This window comes from Lissotriton vulgaris, chromosome 2_2 (genome assembly GCF_964263255.1).
Source record: "Lissotriton vulgaris chromosome 2_2, aLisVul1.2, whole genome shotgun sequence".
Taxonomy (NCBI): Eukaryota; Metazoa; Chordata; class Amphibia; order Caudata; family Salamandridae; genus Lissotriton; species Lissotriton vulgaris.
Window position 1 is genome coordinate 208,143,744 of NC_141688.1, and position 24,278 is coordinate 208,168,021.

A 24,278-nucleotide genomic window follows, 5' to 3' on the forward strand; every position below is an offset into this window, starting at 1 on the left:
CCATTGAGTCATGTAACCAACCACCCAACAAATACAAACTAAACGCTGATGTCGCTTTTTATGTTCTATAATCGAATAAGCGAAATCGATCTATTTGCCACAAATGTTACATCTCTAAATTTGTTTGTACTGTGTCAATGAAAACACAATAAAAAATAATGAAAAAAAAAAAAAGAAGAGTAGAAAGAATAGACAAGTGCGCCTCGCTTTGGCCCGTTGTCCGGTCAAAGTGTAAACACACTGAGTAAAGCCAGCTAAAGCCTTGTCAGACCAAACGGCCAGTAAGGGTTCAACGTGGGGCTCGGAGCTGGAGGCCGCCCCAAGCGCGGGAGATTTTGAGGCCTAGCGCGGTGATAGGTCCGAGGGTAGGATAAGGGCGGAGCTTGGTTTGGAAGCGTTATCCCGGCCTGCCGCGGTGATAGGCCCTTGGCCTGGTGGCGTCGGCCCAGTGAGGCGTGGCCTTGTGGAGGCGGTGCCCTTACCCTCAGATGGAAAGGTCCTGCAGGCCCTGGTACAGTTAGGCGCGGCGGCCGGAGCTCACACTGAGGGCACCCTGCTCGAAGCACGTAGCAGCCCGCGAGGAGAGGAGGCAGATCCCGTAAATACACCGAGGCACCCAGTCCGAACTAGAGGTGAGGGCTTCTCGTGGCCGCTAGTGTCATCACCACGCTGGCTTGAGTAACGACCCCGACGTCTTCCAATATCCAGCGTTAGGCTGCCTGGCGAGTGGGTGGGCGGGCGCACTCGGCAAGATCTGGGGGACACAGGGATACGGAGGGCCTTGGGAACTAACATGTCAGGGGGCTCTCATCATGTAACAAGTAAGCCACGGGTGTTAAGAAGGGAACACGGCGTGTCTACAACTGTTCTTGTCCGTCTGGTGTGCGAAAGGTTGCTCGACATTACATTGATCCATTTCCAACGGGTTTTTGTTGGGCGTGATCCGTCTCATCACAGTGAAAATGCGTGTTAGACAATGTGTGTATCTGCTTTTTTGTGTGGAGTGCAGAAAAAAGTTAAAATTAATTATATTTACTAAATCAAATTGTATTGCTTGGTGAAATGTGTCAAGACGTGTTATACCCATCATGCCTCAACTGTTTTATTTAAAAAAATAAATGGAGCCGAACTTCTGTGTGTCCAGGCGCTTTCATAATAGCACACCTACTGGTAGTTACTAACGCACAAAATGTAGATTGATATCGGTCCAAACGCGAAGATATTACTTAGATAGAGTTATTTATTTATTTATTTATTCGTTTTTATATAGTGCGGATTTTACCCAAAGGCGTCAGAGCGCTTCACAATTCAGAAAATTACAAATGAACAAATTACAAAAGCAGACGATAAGCTACATGAGGTAAAAGTGACAAGAGGTAGCAAACAGTTCAATACAGGAGGAGAGAGTGACAAGTGTGCAGTTACAAGAGAAAACAAAGTACATTTAGAGGTAATATACTGCAATATATGCTAGACACAGAGGCACAAGAACCAACGTTGCGTAGGCAATGGTGGCACTTGTGCAAGTATCAAAAGCAAACAAAATGTGAAAGGTAGCAAACAGTGTGTTACAAGAGAAAAGTGGCTACGACGTTGTGCGGAGAAATGAAGTTTTGCTCGTAAGCTGATACTGGAAATGCGCTCACATCCACACAGATGTTACCAGAGACATGCAGGGCACACGTCTTCATAAGAGAAGTGGGGGAACTAGCCGAGTTTAGCAGTATGCAAGTGACATCCATGCGCGTGATAGCACTGTACTAGTCGACAGTGCATGATTTTACACGTGGCATCACAGAAAGTTACCTCACAAGAAGTGACATCCGTTTTTAAGACCTCACACACATGCTTAGCAGTTCTATCATGGACATTTTAAGTGCATTATGAGATCTTACAAATGAGATTTTCTGACTGGGATGTGCTGAACAAGCGGCGCATACCTGGGGCAAAATCTGGGCCTCAAATATATTTGTGTTTTACAACTGTGCCAAATAGAAGTTGCAACCAATTAAGCAGCTCAGATACATTGCCATGTTTCTCCTCATTGCCAAAGTCTACATTTTAAAATAATCTAATGGGTTTAAGGCACCTGTTGCTGAGATATTTGTGCGCTCAGTAAAGCTCACAGAAGAATAGTAATGGTAAGAAAGCTCTGGAGGTTAAAGCATTTATTGGAAAAAGATGTGTTTTGTCTAGTCCAGATTTGAATCAAAGTAGTGTAGGAGGCCAATGTGTGTCCTGCAAAAGAACATCAATTAAAATGTATTTGACATATTTTTGTTTTTATGTAGATCGGTAAGTGAGTTACTGCTCGTTTAACACAGAGACACTTTTGTTCCGTGCACTTCACAAATTGTAATCTTTCTAATATAACACTGTGAGCTATGAAGGACGTGACTTCTACACCTTGTAACTCTCACTGTCGTAGGTCACACATATTGTACATTTCTTTACACACATGCTTTATTGTCAATGTATAATGTGCATGCTATGTAAAGGGCTCAGGCATCCTGCATTGGGTTGAGTAGCACTGTAAAAGAAATAAAATAGTGGTTAATTCATTTGTGTAAACCGTGGACATTCTTACAGTGAATGCATTTCTTTGATCTTCAGGGACAGAACAAAGTACTGTAAAGTATTAACAAGCTGTTTGCCTTTGTTTCCCCGCCATTGTATTTGCATCTGAGTGTTAGGCTCCAGACTACACACAGCCAGGATCATATTGGAACAAAAGAAGGCCTGATGGCCCCTTAACTTCGGCCTTTATTTTTAGGCAACTGGAGGTTAAAATAAGAAGCCCAGACCCTCCTTCACAGTGTAAGGCAGACAACTTGTAGGTACTGGTGATTGTGTACTGGTGTCTGAAAAATTACACCAGGGGGACTACTGCAACCTATTTCTATAGGGCTGAACTTCTTGGCAATGGAGACGGTGTCGACCCTTCTAAAAAAGTGCGTGAACACAGTCTACCCATGTGTATTCCCGACTTGGGCCTTGGACTGTTTCATTGAGAGTAATTCTCTCCTTGCCCTCACACTTGCCTCCTGCTGTGTTCTCAGGAGTGAGTAAGCCGGAGAAGGAATACATGTTCAAGCAATCAATTGCTGTGTTGAAATTAGGACAGAACTGTGACGATGCTGGGGTGTAGTGCCAGGTACTTGTAAGGGAGTGCAGAGGAAGGCTGCCAAACTTAAATTGGGTGTATAGTTTCCTATCGTTGGGTATCTGGAAAATATTTAGGTAGCTTACCGGGTATCTACCCAGTTGAAAGTCCATAAACCTCAAGGTTAGCCGTTCCCATGATGTATAACTAACTTCAGCCTGTGCTACCCAATCCCAATACTGTGATTTCCCAAGATCCTTATTGTTATCCCAGTGACCCCGTAGGACAACATCAGCCAGTAGGCATTTCACGTTCTTTATCCTGACTATCATGTTGTATTTGTCAGGAGCTATCTTCCTCGAGAACATTGGCATAAGAGAGCAATTCAGGAGTGCATCTGATTTTCCACAGAATAAAAGTGTACCATGTCTGCGATGGATGTCCTACCCATGTCCAGCCTTAGAGAAGGCGAGTGGTGTGCTATGAGGTAGCAACACCGAACTCCTCAGGAACTTATTCTTGGATCTTGAGTGGTCGTCCATCCTATCAAAGCCTCACAATTCAGCCCTATGAGGAAATATAAATTATTGGTCAAGTTGTGTTCCCTAGCGCGTACCCCACCGTCTCCATGTACCAGCTTAAAGTGCATGTAACTTCCCTCCTGTGTCAGCTATGAAGACGCAAATACATTTGCGTCCAACGTTAACATGTCCTCTTTCAGATCCACCCTGAATGGATTAAATAGTCCGTTCCTAAGTATGCCATGCCAACGTCTTTTTATAGTGTACCCTACATGTTTTTCTGCTCTGGCAAGGTAGGCCCTGAACATCTGCCATCGAGCCTCTTTTCTGGCTTCTGACTCTGAAAGCCTCAGCCCAGGCTGCCTCTGTACCCGTGAACTCTGACTTACTTCCAGCGCGGCCCACCGCGCTCAGCTCAGCCTGCTGCCTGCCAAGACTGACTATAACCTTCGAGTTATCTGTTCCGCTCCTCGAAAATGCATTCCTGCCTACTAGCTTCAGTAAACATCCCCCTCAGCTACAGGGCCAAAGGGCCGACCTGTCTCCGTGCAAGTAATTCACAGCCTCTGTTACCGTGCTCCCATGGAAGGCCCCATGCCCCCACGCTTCTCATGCAGACACTTAGGCGCTTATACACGCATTCACAGTTAGTATAGAATAGCTTCTGCCCCAGAGACCTTTCCGTCCAGATAATATGGTTCCCAAACATCAGATATCAGATATGATAGAAGTACAAGTTGATCTGACATGCCAGACTTCTGTCTCTTTCCGTCAGTGTAAATGTCAAGTCCCCTGCACCCTCCAGTTTCACGTCAATCACACGTCATGCAGCTGCGCGCGCATCCAAGCTTCCGATTTCTGCTGACATTGCAACATTTCTGTTTAGTGCCACCCCCTAGTGACACCTACCTGTGACGTTTCTAGCACACACCTCCAGTTCACGCCTAGTCCACGCCTTCTGATTACGTACTAGTAACACGTGGATACTGTTATCTTGTCTTCTCTCAGCTGTTACGCCTACTGTACTGTTTTCTATGACATGAATTAAGTATATAAGCTATGTACTGTCAATAAAATGTAGCGCTCTATCCCTTCTTCCACCCCTGCGGTGGGAAGAACATGATATTCTGGTCTTGACCATTCCTTTTTGAGGAATAAAACCCCTAAGAACTCTAACACCACAGACTCTAGTTTTTTCTTTCCGATTTGAGTTATTATTGATTAAGTACTTACCTGCATAGAAATTAAGACGGTAAATTATATATTTACATCATTTTGGCGCCCGAATAGGGACCCCTCCCCCACCTCACGCGCCGGTTGGTGCGTTGCAAGCTCTGTCCCCTGCCATCAGTTAGACGGAAACTACGCGTACCGGCAGGATTTCCTGCATCTCCCTCTGGCCCACGGAGGTGACGAAGACTGCGATCAGTACCCAGACGAGGCGGTGAGGAGTGCGGAGGATCCCGACCAGAGCCTAGCCGAAAGAAGCAAGGTCCGAGGTGTCAAGAGGCCCACCAGTTTTTCCGAAGTTTTCCGAAGTCGAGCCGAGCCGAGTCGAGTCCAGTCCAGTCGAGTTTTCCGAGGCCTTCTGTTTCCGTGCTTCCCGGTGAGTACCATTGCTGGGACGTATCTAGACGGGTTTGGGTACACAAGTCCGGTCTGCACTGTTTTTAGACAGTGTATCTGTACTGTTTAGCAGTACATCTAGTATAGGGGGTAGTCATATATGTTTCAAAAATGTCTTTTCGTGTGATTAATGTTGTGGTATGAATGTGACCGTTTTTAAATGTGCCTTATTGTGTTCTTGTATAGCTAGCTGTATTCAGTATTAAGTAGTAAGGATTGAGCATTCAGTATTAAGTAAACAAGATGCCGTTTTTCGACAAATTAAAGCAGATAGGAACTAGGAAAGGGATACTAGAGGAAGCAATTCCTATCCCCCCTAGGGACAATCCAGGAAACTTCATGTACCACAAGCATGGCATAGATGCCATATTATATCTAGAGTATGGGCCGACTATACTAAGCACCTAGACGAAAGACACAGATGGCCTGTTAACGGAACATGGGATGCTGAGTGCATCATGAAGGTGGAGGAAGTACTATGGAAAAAGAAAGCCAGACAATCTCAGAAAGACGCCATAGAGTTTTGGCGTAAGGAATCGCATAAGCGTGCTGAAAAAGCACTACGTAGAGAAGACAGACTTAAAGAATCAGAAAAGGCCCAAGAAAACGAGTGAGTTACCGAGGGGATCCGAGTAAAAACAGAGCAAGTAGACCGCGCACGAAATAACCTCGTGAACGGTATGTATCTCGCGGCTGAGGGTTCGCCTGAGGCCATTTCTGAAATACCGAAAAACCTACCGCCACCATTAGTTCCAACTAAAGTAATGCATAAGACTACTAAAGACATATTCCTGAATTCCTATCTAGAGGATGTAGCACCCGCTTACACCAATCTGCCTGTCCGCGCCCTGCCTAACGACAGGGACGGGGGTGGTAACCCGCCCCAAGATCAAATTCCGCCAGTACCACAACAGAAAGCTCCTGTTCCACCACCTCCACCACTTCCCGCACTTAAAGTTGATCTACCGAAACCACTTCTACCTGATCCTACTAAAAGACAAGTTCAAGTTCAGATACAGACTCCGCCGAGAGATGATGCCCAAGCTTCCGCCTCAGGGGGTGCGACCGGGGGTCTACACACCCCGCCATTGACACGCAGGTTACAGCTCAGGGACTTGCGGAGTCCTTTTACGTTCAAGTCTCCCAGCCTTGATGTATTCAAGGAAAACCTTTCAGTTTGCAGATATGATCCAGTACCCGGTAAAGACAATGTAATGATGATGGCATCACTACGGTTAAGATCTGCTACTGATTTCCTGCTATGCTATGCAGGAATGAAGGAGCACCTAGATAGAATATATGAGTTTGTTCAGACAGGGAAAGACCCTGACAGTATTCAGGAGGCCATGGAGAAACAGAAAGTTGACGTTCAAGCACAGATACTACGTTTTTTCATAAATTGCCTAATAAGAGAACGAGACAGGCCTGGGACAGATCAGAGTGAATTAGATGCACTAAACAAGTGGGGTCAAAATATATCTGAAGGAAAACATGATAGGGGAACTTGCATAGCCAGTATGTACAAGAAAATTAGAAAGGCAGTAATAGATATACACCAAAAAGAGAAAGAAAAGGCTTCCTCCGAGGAGGAAGAAGAACTTGAAGAACCAGAAAAGACTACAGATACTATAGCGTATGTAGGTAAGGGAACTTACCTTAGGAAAGGTATCCGTCCGGAAAGCAAGAGAGTTTTCCTCTCTGCCTTAACAAACCCGAATTCTTCTGAACATCAGTTCCAGGAGACTGATAAAAGACTCCGAGACCGAGTGGGGTACCACATACTCAATTCAATGGATGAACAAGAACTAGCCCGGTCAGCCATATTATGGGCTGAAAATCCGGATATGTATAATGATGATACACTAGCGCAGACATTTCTGAACCTCTCCCCAGACGAGCAGAAACTAGCAGGTGTATACATGATTCAGCACCTCCTCACGAAATACAGAAACCAACATTCTGATCCAGGTCCCTTACATGAAACATTAGAAGCACTACTCATGGATAGATGGAGAGGTCTCAGTACCAAATTAATACAAATAATTCTAGAACAACGACATAGATATAACACTTTCATAAGCTCTGAATATGTTCCCGCCCCGCCCCCAGAAAGGAAAACGTATCACATGCAATGCCTGAGTGGCATTGAAAGTCAGAACCCCTTACGAGAAGTGCACCCAGTTATGGGTGAGGACAATCTCTTGAAACGTGTATATGTACACACGCCACTGACCAAGTTAGAATTGTTAGAAATGAAGAAACTAGTCCCGAGCCATGATAAAGACCCTGCAGGTTTCCACAGAGAGCTTAAAGACATGTTACTGATGGGGGATTACACATATGATGATATCATGAAAATGTTAAAGGTGCTGCTGCCCACGGGCATCTACGAGAAACTAAAGGAAAAGGAATGGGAGGTGGGAGAGAAAAAGATTGTATGGGCAGAAATAGAAGACGAAGAGAATAAACGTGTCCCAGGGGTAGGCCTTGGGGACAAAACTAAAGCATTACCAGGTTTAATAGTACAGGTTCTGCCAAGATTATTGGCAACTAGAAAAGAAGACTGGGATGCAATCTCAGCATGTAAACAGAAGCCCGACGAAGATACTAGTGACTTTTATTCAAGATTCGAGAAATGTTTTATTATTAATAGTGGTCTTAAACCAAGTAGCGAATCGTACCCGCATCTTTTTGTATCAAAGTTAGTTGAGAATTCCCTGTTAGCAGTCAAGAATCGTGTATACAAGGTTGAGAGTACATGGCAAGCAAATACGCCATCCCAGATGTTACAAATGTTACAATACCATCAGAATAGAATTAGAGAAGAACAGGATCAAGAACAGAAACGTATGAAAGACACGAAAATGAAAATGTTAGTAGCCCAGTCGGTCCATACCGACGGAAACAGAAAGGGTACGAACCAGACAGGTCACGCCGCAGGTCCCGTTAAAGGGACATGCAACTATTGCAAGCAGCCAGGTCACTACGTACATGAATGTCCAGTTCTGAAACATAACATAGCAACAGGTAAAACTAAAGAGAGACCGCATCCACCTAGACAAGATCAGGTTCAGCAACAGACTTCACAGAATGTACAGCCCATGCAGAATACACAGCCTATGCATGCTTCATCGCATACAGCACAGACCGTAGCGGTACCGCAGCCCACTGCCACGACTCAACAAGTTTCTCAACAGATGTACCAGTATGCTCAATCTGCTTACCCTGAGTATCAACGATACACATGAAACAGCCTAGAGAGGGAATTTGGCTTGCCTCTTATTGAAATTCCTGTAGATCAAGAAGGTCCTTATGTACACAGTCAAGTATTAGGAAAAGACAGAAAGTTTTTAATTGACACAGGGGCAAGCCGCACCACAATCAGTCATAATGAAGTCCCAGGGGCACCCCTCTCAGGCTCACAGAATGTTTCCCTTGGTTTTTCAGGACAACCCATTGTAAATGAAGTATCAGAACCAGTACCCTTGGCTGTGGGTCCATTATCACGAGTTACAGACTTGTTACTTACGAAATCATGCCCAGAAAATCTGTTAGGAATTAAGACATTGAAGGCTCTAGGAGCTATAATCTGCTGTTCCCCGGAGGGAGTTAGACTCTTTCTACGGGATTTCAAGGGTCATTATGTGTTGCGAGAATTCGATGTCAGATTAAAAAATGTACCAGATCACCTGTGGGCAAAAGGCCCAACTGATGTAGGTTGTATGCATATCACACCATACCGTGTTACACTCAAGACAGGAGTTGTACTACCACGAATCAGACAATACAAGTTACCACCCGATGCTGTAGTGGCTTTACTGGAAATCATTGAAGAGCTCATAGCACAAGGAGTGGTCGTAGAGACTGACTCCAATATCTGTAATTCACCTATCATTCCAATTCTTAAACGTACTGACCCCAATGCACCGCCAGTATATCGGCTGGTGATTGATCTTCGAGAATTGAATAAATGTATTGTACCACAGTACCCTGTGGTCCCCGATATCTCTTCCCTATTGACTGCTATTGATTCAGAAGCAACGTTCTTTACTGTAATTGATCTCAAGAACGCTTTCTTCAGTGTACCTATTGATCCAGAGAGCCAATATCTCTTCGGATTCAGTTTAAATGGACGAAGCTTCAAATTTTCCCGCGCACCTCAAGGATTCACAGAAAGCCCCAGCATCTATAGTCAAGCACTGAAAAGACAACTAGATTGTATTCAAATGCCAGTTAACACCGCTTTACTGCAATACGTCGATGATCTGCTGATCACCGCACGAAGTGAGCCCGAATGTGAACAAGCATCACTGACAGTTTTACATTTTCTGGCAGACAAGGGACACAAGGTGTCTCCTTCGAAGCTACAATTCTGTGTTCAGCAAGTTGTGTACTTGGGTCACTTGCTGTCCAAAGTGGGGAGACAGCTCACTCCCGATCGCATTCAGTTAATTGTAAATATGCCACGACCCCAGACACAAAAGGAAGTGCGGGCCTTTATAGGCCTCACCTCGTACTGCAGACAATGGATTCCTCAATATGCATTTCTGGCTAAACCACTCATCTAGTTAACGACGCAGGAGGCAGCAACTTCGACTGCCCTCCCTTGGACTCAGGAACATACACAAGCCTTTGAGGAATTAAAGAAAGCATTATGTCAAGCACCAGTTTTAGCGACACCATGCTACAGCAAACCGTTTACACTTTTTGTTACAGAACGTGATGGTACAGCATTGTCTGTCCTCACTCAAGACCAAGCAGGTTCACATAAGCCTTGCGCTTATTTTTCTAGTACATTGGACTCAGTAGCCCAGGCACTCCCTGCGTGCTTAAAGTCAGTAGCAGCAACAGCGTTAGCAATAAGACAGAGCGATTCAATTGTTTTAGGCCATCAGTTGACCGTACAAGTTCCACACTCTGTAGAGGTTCTGTTAAACAGAACCCAGACTCAACACTTGACCATAGCACGACTGACAGGTTATGAATTAACGCTATTCCAGCCACACATAGAGATCAGACGCTGCAGCATTCTGAACCCCGCAACACTGTTACCTACAATTATGACAGATCCAGCACCGCATGATTGTATAGAAATCATTAATGCAGTAACAAAGCCCCGACGAGACTTAACAGATGTTCCACTGACAAATCCAGACCTGACACTTTATGTGGATGGTTCATGTATGCGAACAAGTACAGGAGAATTAGTGGCCGCATATGCCGTGACCACTGAAACCGAAGTTAAAGAAACACATCGTATTGACACACTGTCGGCTCAAGCAGCAGAGCTTATTGCTCTGACCCGAGCCTGTATTCTAGCCAAGAACAGAAATGTCAACATATACACTGATTCCCGTTATGCGTTCGGAGTCGTACACGACTTCGGAGTGTTATGGCAAGAACGAGGTTTTCTGACCTCTCATGGTGCCAAGATCCAACACGGTCCCCTCATTCAAGCACTGTTAGAAGCAATACATCTGCCTTCAGGAATATCCGTCATGAAGTGTAAAGCACATACTAAAGTCACAGATTCTGTTTCCCAGGGTAACGACCTGGCAGACCAGACAGCAAAACATACAGCATTGACTCATACTCAGACAACTGACATGACAAAGACAATAGGACCGACACATTGTATGGCAGTCAGGGATCCCACACTAGATGTTATCGATATTCAGACACATGCTACCCCGGAAGAAATAAAGAAATGGATTGAACTAGGAGGGATCCAGACAGATCAAGGTTGGGTGACGAAGGGAAAATCTACATGGTTTCTCCCTGACTCTATGGTTCAAGTCATGATTAATACAGCACATAGTCCAGCACATCTAGGAGAAAAAGCGATGCTAGACAGTTTACAAAATCTTTGGAACAATAAACACTTACGAGCAGCAGCAAAACAGAAAGTGCGTACTTGCATGATCTGTTGTCAGTTCAATCCAGGTAAAAGCGTCCCTGTAGAGCAAGGTGGATTTCATCCTCCCGATCACCCTTTTGAAGTCCTCCAGATGGATTATATCCAGATGGACTGTTGTCGAGGATTTAAATATGTTCTCGTAATTGTTTGTGCTCTGTCCCGTTGGACCGAAGCCTACCCAGTCCCAGATTACACTGCTCCGACCACTGCCAGGCAGTTGGTTCGTGAATTCTTTCCACGGTACGGCTTGCCTCGTGTCGTGTACTCAGATAACGGTCAGCCATTCTCATCCGAATTAATGAAAGAAGTTTCTTTATTGCTAGGATACCAGTGGAAATTCCATTGTGTCCGACATCCCGAAGCCGCAGGCCTTGTAGAGAGGCATAATCAGACATTAAAGACACGACTTGCTAAAATATGTAAAGAGAAAGGGGTCGACTGGATAGTCGCCCTGCCAGTGGCACTGTTCTATATGAGGATGGTTGCCCATTCGAGATCAGGACTATCCCCGTACGAAGTGGTCTTTGGTAGACCACCGAATATGTGGGGGACGCCCATTCCGAAGAAAATTACTGATGTTGATTGCAATATGTTGACAGATTACCTTGCCTCCTTGATGTCTGCACTCCAATCATGTCGTTCACAGGTTGCCGCAGCCTTCCCTGACAACACTGATGTAAAGCCACATGATGTCCGTCCAGGTGATCTGATCCTCATAAGGAACTTCGACCGGAAAAGTCCGTTGGAGCCCCGCTGGAAATCGCCGAAGACCGTTCTACTTACTACGAGGACAGCGGTGAAGGTTGAGGGCAGGAAGGGGTGGGTCCACATGAGCCATGTTAAACTGTGTAATGAACTGAAATCCGACCCAGGCTCATCCACCCCTTCCAAAGACTGTATCGAGCCCAGTGACTTTAAAACTTCCGAACGAGAAAAAACTCCCCAAGAGGAGTACAGACTCAAGCTCCGATCTAGCAAGTCAGACAGTTTAATTGTTTAAGTCCTCCCCTAGGTGAATCGGTTAAATAGTTTCTGACATGTATCCCCTAGATCGAGATAGAGAGAGAGAGAGAGAGAATTCAAGAAACGTACATACTGCAAATCACTGCGTAGTCACTGTATAGTGACATTGTTAATAATGTTTTTTCTAAGTCTTCTGATAATAGTTGCTAGTATACTCCTCCCTATCTATTACCCTATTTTCAAGCGTGAACAATCTGCTTACAATGTCTCTGCTGAACACACTTTTAGCGAGTTACCTCCACATGAACTCTCCTACAGACTTGCGCTGCGCAACAACACATTCATTAGTATGCTGCATCATTCCCATCAGACTAACAATGCTACAGACTGCTGGATATGTGGCCGACTCCCTCCCTACCAGAATTACAAGGGAGCTCTGCCCCTCTTTCCGTACCCGTTCACTCACAATGGCTCCTGTGGTGCATGGTTTAAAATAATTAATTCCTTAGATCCTGATATTGCTGTTTTCGACGGGGGCTGGGTTTGGGGAAACTTGAACTTGGTCCTGCTCGACGTCTGTTACCCTGATAAGGAGGGACTCCCCACTAGAATAGGAACTGATCTAGAAAATGAAGTATATGGATTAGGTAATTACACAATTAGCCTTATGATTCTTACTGTTGAATCCGAAGCTGCACCAGTTCTACCCGTTATGTCAGTATTACCAGTCACTGGTGAATTATGTATCAGGAAGAAAGGTTCAGTACACTTAGGTCATAGTAAATGCACTACTGTGGTCGAATTCAGTGATCATGGTAAATCGTCCTTTAAAGCTATCCGTCATTCCTATTTTGTTTGTGGTCATACCGCATACATACGCCTACCTCCAGATTGGGATGGTACCTGTTACATTGCATTCCTTCTGCCACCTGTTTTCCTAGCTCCTCCTGATTACCACAGAAATACAAATCTAGTAAAGAATAGACCCAGAAGAGATATCCCACTTGTCGACTACACAGAAACGGCATGGGAACAGTACACCGATTTTAATAAAGGATTCTTTTTCTTTTTAGGACCTGTTCAAAATAGTAAACTAATACGCAGATTAACTAGAACACTTGAAGCAGTAGTGAATGAAACTGCCTCCGCCCTAGGTAACTTAACAGAAGAGCAGTCCGCCATGCGGGTTGTTGTCCTTCAGAATCGTCTTGTTATTGACGTCATCTTGGCAGATAGAGGTGGAGCTTGTAAGGTCATCGGGTCAAGTTGCTGTGTTTTCATTCCACAAAACGCACCATCTGTATATCAAGCTATTACACGTCTCCATAAAATTGCAAATCAGATACATCAGAATCCAGGCACCTGGACTTGGTCCGGTTGGTTCTGGACAACGTTAACCGCTTGGGGATGGAAGATCCTATCCTTCCTAGGCATTGGCCTAGTCCTAGTATTCAGTTGCTGCCTGTGCCTGCAGTGTGGGCCAGCGATTTGTGGACTGTGTGCCACATCTTGTATTGAACATTCCAGTTTTCTCTCAAAACGTAAAAGAAAGAAAGAAGAGCAAATGATGTTACAGGAACAAACTGATCGATTCATGAGGATCGATATATCATGAAGGGTCCGTAGGGAACAAGGAGGGAATGAGGAAATATAAATTATTGGTCAAGTTGTGTTCCCTAGCGCGTACCCCACCGTCTCCATGTACCAGCTTAAAGTGCATGTAACTTCCCTCCTGTGTCAGCTATGAAGACGCAAATACATTTGCGTCCAACGTTAACATGTCCTCTTTCAGATCCACCCTGAATGGATTAAATAGTCCGTTCCTAAGTATGCCATGCCAACGTCTTTTTATAGTGTACCCTACATGTTTTTCTGCTCTGGCAAGGTAGGCCCTGAACATCTGCCATCGAGCCTCTTTTCTGGCTTCTGACTCTGAAAGCCTCAGCCCAGGCTGCCTCTGTACCCGTGAACTCTGACTTACTTCCAGCGCGGCCCACCGCGCTCAGCTCAGCCTGCTGCCTGCCAAGACTGACTATAACCTTCGAGTTATCTGTTCCGCTCCTCGAAAACGCATTCCTGCCTACTAGCTTCAGTAAACATCCCCCTCAGCTACAGGGCCAAAGGGCCGACCTGTCTCCGTGCAAGTAATTCACAGCCTCTGTTACCGTGCTCCCATGGAAGGCCCCATGCCCCCACGCTTCTCATGCAGACACTTAGGCGCTTATACACGCATTCACAGTTAGTATAGAATAGCTTCTGCCCCAGAGACCTTTCCGTCCAGATAATATGGTTCCCAAACATCAGATATCAGATATGATAGAAGTACAAGTTGATCTGACATGCCAGACTTCTGTCTCTTTCCGTCAGTGTAAATGTCAAGTCCCCTGCACCCTCCAGTTTCACGTCAATCACACGTCATGCAGCTGCGCGCGCATCCAAGCTTCCGATTTCTGCTGACATTGCAACATTTCTGTTTAGTGCCACCCCCTAGTGACACCTACCTGTGACGTTTCTAGCACACACCTCCAGTTCACGCCTAGTCCACGCCTTCTGATTACGTACTAGTAACACGTGGATACTGTTATCTTGTCTTCTCTCAGCTGTTACGCCTACTGTACTGTTTTCTATGACATGAATTAAGTATATAAGCTATGTACTGTCAATAAAATGTAGCGCTCTATCCCTTCTTCCACCCCTGCGGTGGGAAGAACATGATATTCTGGTCTTGACCATTCCTTTTTGAGGAATAAAACCCCTAAGAACTCTAACACCACAGACTCTAGTTTTTTCTTTCCGATTTGAGTTATTATTGATTAAGTACTTACCTGCATAGAAATTAAGACGGTAAATTATATATTTACATCACCTATATAGTGCAGAGCTCACAGCTTTATATTCACAAATCTGGAGGGCAGCTGCAACAGGTTTGCTAAAGGAGGTGAAATGTTCTTTTCTCTGGCCCCCACTATTTGCTTAACCTTCAAAGTCCTCTTGCAAAAAGCACAATTGATGGACAGAATGCAGAACAAGGTCATACATTCACCCTAGTACGGATATCTGGGCCTAAATCTATCGCTTTTTTGCGCTCACCATGCCATTCCAGTGTGGACCCAGCCAAATGCAAAACAGTCCTGACCCTGCATCCAATGGTAACAGTCCAACCCAAACTGCCAGCCAGGTCCTAAGGAGAAGACCTGACATGGCAGTTCAGGCTGGACTGTTCCCATGAGGCACAGGGTCAAGACTGATTTGCATATGGATGTGTTCAAACTGGGGTGGCATAGTGGGCAAAAGAACAATGGATTTAAGCCAGATCTTTTGACTTGGGGAGAATGTTTGTATTGTTCAGCAATCCGTTCATCATTTGTTACAGTTAAACCTTTCGCCCTAAGTGAGATGGGTATGCCCAGACCTGGGTCCCTTGCTCACTGTGCCACTGGATTCAAGCTTGCCTGGCTGATGAAGGGTGACATGCCATGAAACCGGTCCCATCATGCTTGTTTCCGGTCCAGGGAGGGTCTGGCTAGGCAGTACGGTCTGTTCCCATGAGGCACGGAGTCAAAATCGATTTGCATATGGCTGGGTCCAAACTGGGGTCTCATAGAGAGTCAAGAGATCTGGGTTAAATCCATCGTTCTTTTGCCTGGGAGAGAATGTATGAATCATTCAGCATTCTGTCCACCATTTGTTGCAGTTACACTCAAAGTCCTCTTGGCCACATGTGGTTTCCAGGTCATATCTTCTGATAACCTTATGCCCAGATGGTCAAAGGTACTGACCCTCTCTAGTGGGACAACACCTCCCATTTCATATAAGTGTTTGAGTTTTTCTAAAATCAACAGGAGCCCCCCTGATGTTTTTGACACTAGCAAGGTGTTGTCCGCAAACAAGACAGTCACAATATTTTACCTCCACAGTATGGATACAACCGTTGGAAACTGAGAGAGTTTACACTACATTGTTCATAAAGAGATAAAAGTGTAGGTGCCAGTATGGAGACGAATAACTAAGGATAAGATCTCCATAGGCAGTTAAGTCTTCTAGCACTTGCCATAATTTGTTTCTTGGGATGAGATCAAAAGCTGTCTTGACCAGCTTTCCCTATCATGTAGAAAGAGATCGCTGGGATGTCATCGGGGCCCGGGAATTTTGTTTGTTTAGAAAATTCAATCAATCTGATTACATGTAGAGCGCGTTACTTACCTGTGAGTGGTCTCGAGGCACTGAGGGGGTGGTGTGGTGCTACTGCTCGAATAGCCAGGTCTTGAGGAGTCTTCTGAAGGAGAGTTGGTCTTGGGTCTGCCGTATGGGGGTAGGTAGGGTGTTCCAGGTCTTGGGGACGAGGTAGGAGATGGATCTGCCGCCGGAGGTTGCTCGTTGGATGCGGAGGACAGCGGCGAGGGTGAGGCTGGCAGAGAGGAGCTGGCGGGTGGTGGCGTAGAAGCTGAGTCTGCTGTTAAGGTAGGCTGTTCTGGCATTGACAAGTGCTTTGTGTGCGTGGGTGGGGAGCTTGAAGGTGATCCTCTTGTCGACGGGAAGCCAGTGTAGGTCTCTCAGGTGACGGGGGGATATGGCTGCTGCAGGGGATGTTGACTATCAGTCGGGCGGAGGCGTTTTGGATGCGTTAAAGTCGTCATAGGTGTTTGGCTGGGATTCCTGCATAGAGTGCGTTGCCGTGGTCCAGTCTGCTGCTGACGAGGGCCTGTGTCACCACCGTTCTTCTTGTTTCAGTCGAGATCTACTTGTAGATCCTGCGGAGCTTGCGGAGGTTGTTGTAGCAGGAGGAGAAGATGGCGTTGACCTGCTTAGCCATGGAGAGGGAGGAGTTGAGGATGAATCCTAGGTTGCGTGCATGGTCAGTGGGTGTTGGTGCTGTTCCCAGTGGGGTCGGCCACCAGGAGTCGTCCCAGGCTGAGGGGTTGGTTCCGAGGATGAGTACCTCAGTCTTGTCAGAGTTCAGCCTCAGACGGTTGCTCCTCATCCAGTCGGCAACGGCCTTCATTTCCTCATGGAGATTGGTTTTGACGGTGTGTGGGTCCTTGGTGAGGAAGATGAGCTGGGTGTCGTCGGAGTAGGAGATGATGTTACGGTCGTGATGGCGGGCCACTTTTACCAGGGGGGCCATGTAGATGTTGAATAACGTCGGGCTGAGGGATGACCCTTGGGGTACGCCGCATATGATGTCGGTGGCTTTGGATCGGAAGAGTGGGAGGCGGACGCTCTGGGTTCTGCCGGAGAGGAAGGACGTGGTCCAGTCAATGGCCTTCTCTTGGATTCCGACCTCTAAGAGGCGTGTCTTTAGAGTGCGATGGCAGACCCTGTCAAAGGCGGCCCGCAGGTCCAGGAGGATGAGAGCTGATGTTTCGCCGTTGTCTAGTTGGCGCCTGTTCTCATCTGTGGCGGCGATGAGGGCTCTCTCGGTGCTGTGGTTTCATCTGAATCTGGACTGGGACGGGTACAAGATGTTGTCTTCCAGGTGGTGGGCCAATTGCCTGTTGACGATTTTCTCGATGACCTTTAACGGGAGCAGGGAGATGGGCCGGTAGTTCTTGGGGTCTGCCATGGGCTTCTTGAGGAGGGCGTGGATTTCAGCATATTTCCAGCTTTCCGGGAATGTTGCTGTTTCGAAGGAGATGTTGATGACCTTCCGTGGTTGGGGTGCGATGGCTGCATCTGCTTTGTTGAATAGGTGGTGTGGGCACGGGTCTGACGATGATCCTGAGTGGATGGAGTTCATGACCTTGCGTGTCTCGTCGTCGCTGACGTTGGACCAGGAGGTCAGTCGGAAGGCACTCGGGGTGTTCACAGGGGAGGTGGAGTCTGGTGTGGTCAGGGTGGTTGTGGTGTTGAAGCTGTCGTGGATGTCAATAATCTTGCGGTGGAAGAATGAGACTAGTGAGTCGCACGGTTCTTGTGAGGGCGGGATGTCGTTGGCGCTGGGGTTGGAGAGTTCCTTTACTATGCTGAATAGCAGCTCACATTAGCCTGTAGCATTTAACGTCTGAATGCTCATTGGCTCGCAGCTTAAGGTTATTGAACCTCAAAAGTCTGTTGCAGAATATTTATAGAGTCCCAAAACTTTCTTGCTTGTAACGAAGTAAAGATGAGTGTTTGGGTGTGTGTGTGTGGCTCTCTGGGGGTGTGTGTGTGTGTGGCTCTCTGGGGGTGTGTGTGTGTGTGGCTCTCTGGGGGTGTGTGTGTGTGTGGCTCTCTAGGGGTGTGTGTGTGTGGCTCTCTAGGGGTGTGTGTGTGTGGCTCTCTGGGGGTGTGTGTGTGTGTGGCTCTCTGGGGGTGTGTGTGTGTGTGTGTGGCTCTCTGGGGGTGTGTGTGTGTGGCTCTCTGGGGGTGTGTGTGGCTCTGTGTGTGTGTGTGGCTCTGTGTGTGTGGCTGTGTGTGTGTGTGGCTCTGTGTGTGTGTGGTGTGGCTCTGTGTGTGTATGGTGTGGCTCTGTGTGTGTGTGGTGTGCTGTGTGGTGTGCTCTGTGTGTGGGGGGGGGGCTCTGTGTGTGGATAGCTTTTTTGTAGGTGGCTCTATGTGTTGGCTCTGTCTGTGAGGGTCAAACTTTTGGAAAAGCAGCGCTTAGAAAGCCTTGACCCAGAACAGAGACATAACGCAAGCCCCGTGAAGGCTAGGGGGCCAAAAAACATTCAAAGGGGCCCCATTCAACGCAAGCTCAATAAATTTCCAAGATGGGAGACTCTGCGACCCCTCGGTGCACTCTTAAGGAGACCCTCTTTTTGCTTTACACCACCGCCCCAGGACTGAGCTGCCAAAACCACCGGGTGACTAGAATGCCCACCACTCAAGTAAAAAGGCTTCGAGTTCCACGGCGCTAGATAGACACGGTAATGCAGAAAAGTACGAAAGCAAAACCAGAGCACAAAGTAACGTGAATAGCACGAACTAACAAAAACTTCTGAAAAAAATAAATGACGTGCAGTTCAGTATTCACGCTGCGGTCTGGCGCTGTTTTTTGTTTTTTTTAAATTTTATTTTTTAAACTTGCTTGTTGCCAATCCGGTTTGGCTTTTCTTGGTGCGTGACCACCGGCGTGTTGTTCAGGTGAGGGAGAATTTTCTTCCCAAACTCAGTCCACGGACTGAAGGCGAGCGACTCCTTCCTCGATTCTAGAAGGGTTCGACTCCTGCTCCAGGGGGAGTGGGGGTCTCACTTGTGATGTGGGTGCAAGTCAGGGTGCCTGTGTCAAGGAGGGTGGGTGCGAGTGAGGGAGTTTTCTTCCCAAACTCAGTCCACGGACTGAAGGCGAGCGACTCCTTCCTCGATTCTAGAAGGGTTCGACTCCTGCTCCAGGGGGAGTGGGGGTCTCACTTGTGATGTGGGTGCAAGTCAGGGTGCCTGTGTCAAGGAGGGTGGGTGTGAGTGAAACCACTCCTCCTGAGAGGGGGGGGGAGGGGGCTGTGCAGGCTGGGGTACCAGGTAGAGGTTGATGGCAGTGTGTGGGTGCAGGTGAGGGCTCGCCGGGCTGCAGACTGCGTTCCCAGGGTCGCGAGGTGGTACTAGCCTCTGGTAGCCTGTCTTGGATGAGGATGATGAGTCGCCCGCAGGGCTTCGTCCGTGCCTTGCCCGGTGATTTGCCTGGATGTAGCCGGCGAGCTGCAGCTCACAGGGTCACGGTCATTAAAATGTCTGGGCTCCTCAGTCTGTAACAAGCCTACCTCGAGCGTGCTTAAGCTTTACAGATGCAATTTATTTACACAAGAAAAGACATTGCCGTCCCACCTCAGGACGCAGGAGGCGCATCGCCCACTCTTGTAACAAAAGAAGTAAGGAAAGTGATGAGCGATGCAGGAAGGAAAACTAGGAAAGATAGAAAGGAAATGTGAACAAGAGGAGGGCTCCACACCACCATGTTTCTCTGAGGCGCAGCAGAAATGCCTCGGAGAAACGCCCCGTCAGTTTCCGACTGGAGGGCGTGTTTTTCTTTATCTCCTCTTCCCATCGGCTTAAATGTAAAAGTCCAGCCAAAGGGAAGAGGAGAGACAAACTAAAAAACACACTCCCAAATCCCAAAAAGACATGGCTTAAATGGACAGACTTCCCTATCCTCCAATGGCTGGCCTCCGTTTAGGAAGCGAGCCAATGGAGAAGAGGGGCGGGTTCAAGCCCCACACTGAAAAACATAAGATCTTGCCGGTGAGACTGCGCAAGCGCAGCCTACGCATGCCGAGACCTAAAAAGGGCTTGTCCCACGCACAGCTGTGCTCACTTTAGTTATCTAGCTCAGAATTAACATTTAAGAGTACAACACACGCAGCAGTTGTCACGCACCCCACCGTACAAATCTTGCCCTGAAGCTGTAAGGGAGTGAGGCTGATCAACATTCATTTTGAGATTACCTCAAAAGCTAGGATAGGATACTTTAATATATGAACCAAGTAGTAGTGACAGCCTGTTCCTTTGGAGTCTGTTACAGGGTGGTTTTTAGTGCTGGGCAAGCCAATTCTTATACTGGGAAGGAAACAAGCTACCAGGGACCGGTTTCTGGCATTTCAGCCGTCTTCTGCCCGGCTTGCTTGAATCCTGATGGGCCAGGGACAGACTGATTTGCATATAGCCAGGTTCTGAGCTGGGATGGGGCAGTGAGCTAAATAACGGTGATGGATCAAGCCCTGATCTTTGGACTGGGTAAGAGTGGTCTGCTTAATTCAGACACTCAGTTCATCACCACCCCCTTTTCTGAACTGCTATCTCCTTGAGCACAGGGAAGTAAAACACAATATACAGCATAATGCCAACATTTGAAAGAAATAAAGAGGGGCGTTAAAATTTACTTGCCTTAATTTGGAGACCATTTTAGAGAGGAGACAGCAAAAATAAAGCTGTATGTGGTTTAAAAAAACATGTCACCCTGCTGAGACAGGTGTGTTGGCACGTATGACATGGCTAGAAATGGAAGTGCATGCAAATATTCTTCAAACGCAGAAACTTTGGCAATGGGGCCTACATGCATGGGGATACTATCTAGCACTGTAATTGGGATAAAAAGTTTGAGAGGGTACTCTAAAAAAAATAAAAGCATAGGCAAAGAAGTACACTAGGAATAGTTTATTAGAAGCTCCACCTTAGTAATACAAAACACCATGCGTATATGATTATAATACCTTCATAAGCTTCATCCCAATTATTTTCAGGGAGAAAAATGCTAGTACTCCCGAGGCCGGCTTACATCTTCCCCTCCCCACCCCCCCAAACCCCCACCTTCCAAAAAAACTAACCGTGGGGAGCCACGGGCAATAGACAGTAGGTCAAGGGAACCGTGGGTTGAAAAAGTGTGGGAACCACTGCTCTATGGTGTGCTGCTACGCTGAGCCTGCCTACAAGACTGGAGTTAAACTTCATAATGAATAGTGGTGGACAGCCTTCAAGGTTAACACACTTGCCACCACTAGGGTCTTTCTGCTGGTGCTAAGACATCACGGCTTTCAAGATCTTGCAGGGCCTCTAGAATGGGAATGTGCTCCCTCAGGGGGAGTGGTCTGGTGGACTGGTCATGAAGGCTGAACCTGTTTCCCCAGTTCCAAATTCAGCAAATCTGACCATAGTGCCACATCCTCTCCCTCACTGAACACCATACTGCCCCACTGAGAGAAACTCTCACTGCCTTCAGCTACAACCCAATTGTGACATGCTATAAACACCTGGATGTGACTCAATTCAAATTATGCACTACACAAGAGCAATGTGCTGGCTAAAATAATAACATGCTAGAAAACGCAAAAACACATAGGCAATGCAGGATTAAGTAAAGCATGTGAAATGTAAGCAGACCATGGTTACCCTAACACTTTTACACTCGGCATTCAGAAATCAGTGATTGCTTTTGCATGAAAAGTGTAGGACCTGACTACAGGGCCCGGAAGGTGCCCTTTTCACTGTAAATTGTTTATATCCTTACAAAACGTAATTCTTGAACACACAGCCGCTGTACACATTTTGTTTTCCAATTCACCCATCAAGCAGGCATTTTAGTACCTCCAGGAAAAACAGTGTTTTTACAAAGAGAGACAAACAAAATTAGCTCTTCACTGGTAAATACCGTAAAGTGGCACTAATGTGTTTAGGTGTGAATAAAATCAATCTGGCCACCTTGCAACCACTTTGTCTTGCTTTAATTAGATGGTTATTTTTGATATTTTGAAATTTTTATTTCTCTAACCGAGAGGTCTTCAAACTGTGGGGGGGGGGGAGGGCGCTGATGGGTTCCCAGGGGGCGCAAATGCCTCTGAAAGTACAGGTAAATGAAGATGGCCTGGAAGTGCGGCAATGTTAATTTGCAGCATTTCCAGGCTGTCTTCATTTACTCGGAGACGAGAAGTGTGAACTGTGATCAGTGGCGTGGGGCTGGGGGTCAGGGAGTGTGCTGGCAGGCTCAAAGAATTTGCAAAAAAAAAAGCTCGATCTAGCCTCCAAGCTGTAGCAGTGTAGGCTATATTTGTATTGCTACTTGTTAACACGCTTTCTAAAAGGTAGAATGTTCGCTCGCTGTGTTCTATGTTTTTTCCATTGGCTCTATGTAGTAGCAGTTAAAAGGGGTCTGAGATTACAAGGTGCCACAAAGGCGAAGTCTGTTCAGTGGGTGCTCCCCAAACCAGCTATTTAGTGCTGAATAGTCTTTATAGGTCCCCCTTAATGTGGTGCAGCTGTTTAGAAAAGATTTATCCTCTGCATGTTGTGAGAGAAGCACTAACCAGCAAGTCCAAGCTGCCTTGCCAGTGCACGTCATCAGTGATTGTCTTGAAGGCTCTGCGAGCTGGCTGCGCGGTGAGGTTGAGTCCCAGGGCCACTGTGAGGCCTCGTCTGCATGTCCTGTCTCACTTCAGAGGGCCAGCACTGGAGGGCAAGAGCAGGCCCACAGTCAGTGGTTGTATGTGAATAACACATTTTGAAAACTACCAAAAAACAGTGTTTTACTTTCAACAAATGTGTCTATGGTTATTTGGCGACAGTCTGGAAGATTATTACTTCATAAGAAGAATATTCTAGCCATTGCGATTCGTTTGGGAGCCCATTGTCCTCATTTGTGAGCATTGTTTGGGCTCTTCAAAATAAAAAAATATTACTTTCTGATTATTGGCAAAAAAAAATGAAACGTGTGCCAGAGGTTTTCCATTCGTGACAGAAAACATTTGACCCGTGGAATAATTGGAGTGTGATTAAACTAACCTGGAAAATGATTGACTTGAATAAATTGAGCTGCATCCACCATACTAATTTGCTGGTAGAAAACTAATATCACATATTTACCGGCTTTCTTCTTTCTTCAAATGCCAATGCTTCCATGTTCTTGCTGCTTGTATCATCCATGTCTGTACTATGTCAAATCTTTTCGTCCTTTTTTCCATTTATGACTAAAACAGAGCAATATTATATTCAGTGTTCTGTAAAATTAAATACTGCCTTTTCTGGGTGCTCTTCTACAACTGTCGTAACACTAAGCCTTTCACAGTGCGCCACATCTGAATGCAATCTCAGCAAGTGTGAATTGTAATTGGTTTTACCACACTCTCCAGTGTATTTCATTGCAACTGACATTCGGTGCACACCAGGGTAACTTCTGCTTCTTTCCTGCTGAGAGTAAGGTAGCAAGGGGAGTGGGGTGAGGGAATTGGTGGGTTTAGTAATGTGTGAAATTCAAATCTTTGCAACCATGAATTTTTGAGCAGAGCTGCTGCAATAACTCATCAGGAGAGGACCACATTATGGTGCCACATCTGAATGCAATCTCAGCAAGTGTGAATTGTAATTGGTTTTACATTTTTTTTTTTTTGAATATATTTTTATTGCAGAGTTATAAACCACAGGATACAATTAGTCAGCCAGTTCACTCGTGACATCCCCCCGTTCAGTAGTAAAACACAGATCGTACACAGCCATTCAGCCCGCATCCCGGAGGCCGGGCGGCATAATACTCCACTCAAGAGAAAAACATCACGGTGCACGTCCCATAGGGACCATGGTTGATATGTCGTTTTACGTATCTGCTTTTACCGCCCCCCACCCTCAACATTACTCCCGTCAGCCATCCCAGTGGTAATCAGTGGTACCGCCCCTGTCGGGACCCGCCCCAGGTGCTGTATGTCTATCCTGCCTGGCCGCTCCCCCCAGCCATTCCTCACTCCGCGCAGTA

At 46.4% G+C, this 24,278-nt stretch overlaps 1 protein-coding gene across 1 annotated transcript in view; it reads left to right on the forward strand.

Moving 5' to 3' along the window:
• Positions 1–480: 480 nt before the first annotated feature.
• The window catches only part of LOC147729247 (CD59 glycoprotein-like), a 141,627-nt gene continuing 117,829 nt past the window's right edge, over positions 481–24,278 (forward strand). Inside the window, exon 1 of the mRNA XM_086959549.1 lies at positions 481–632. The gene's annotated coding sequence lies outside the window, so the exon portion shown is untranslated. The remainder of the gene's footprint in view (positions 633–24,278) is intronic.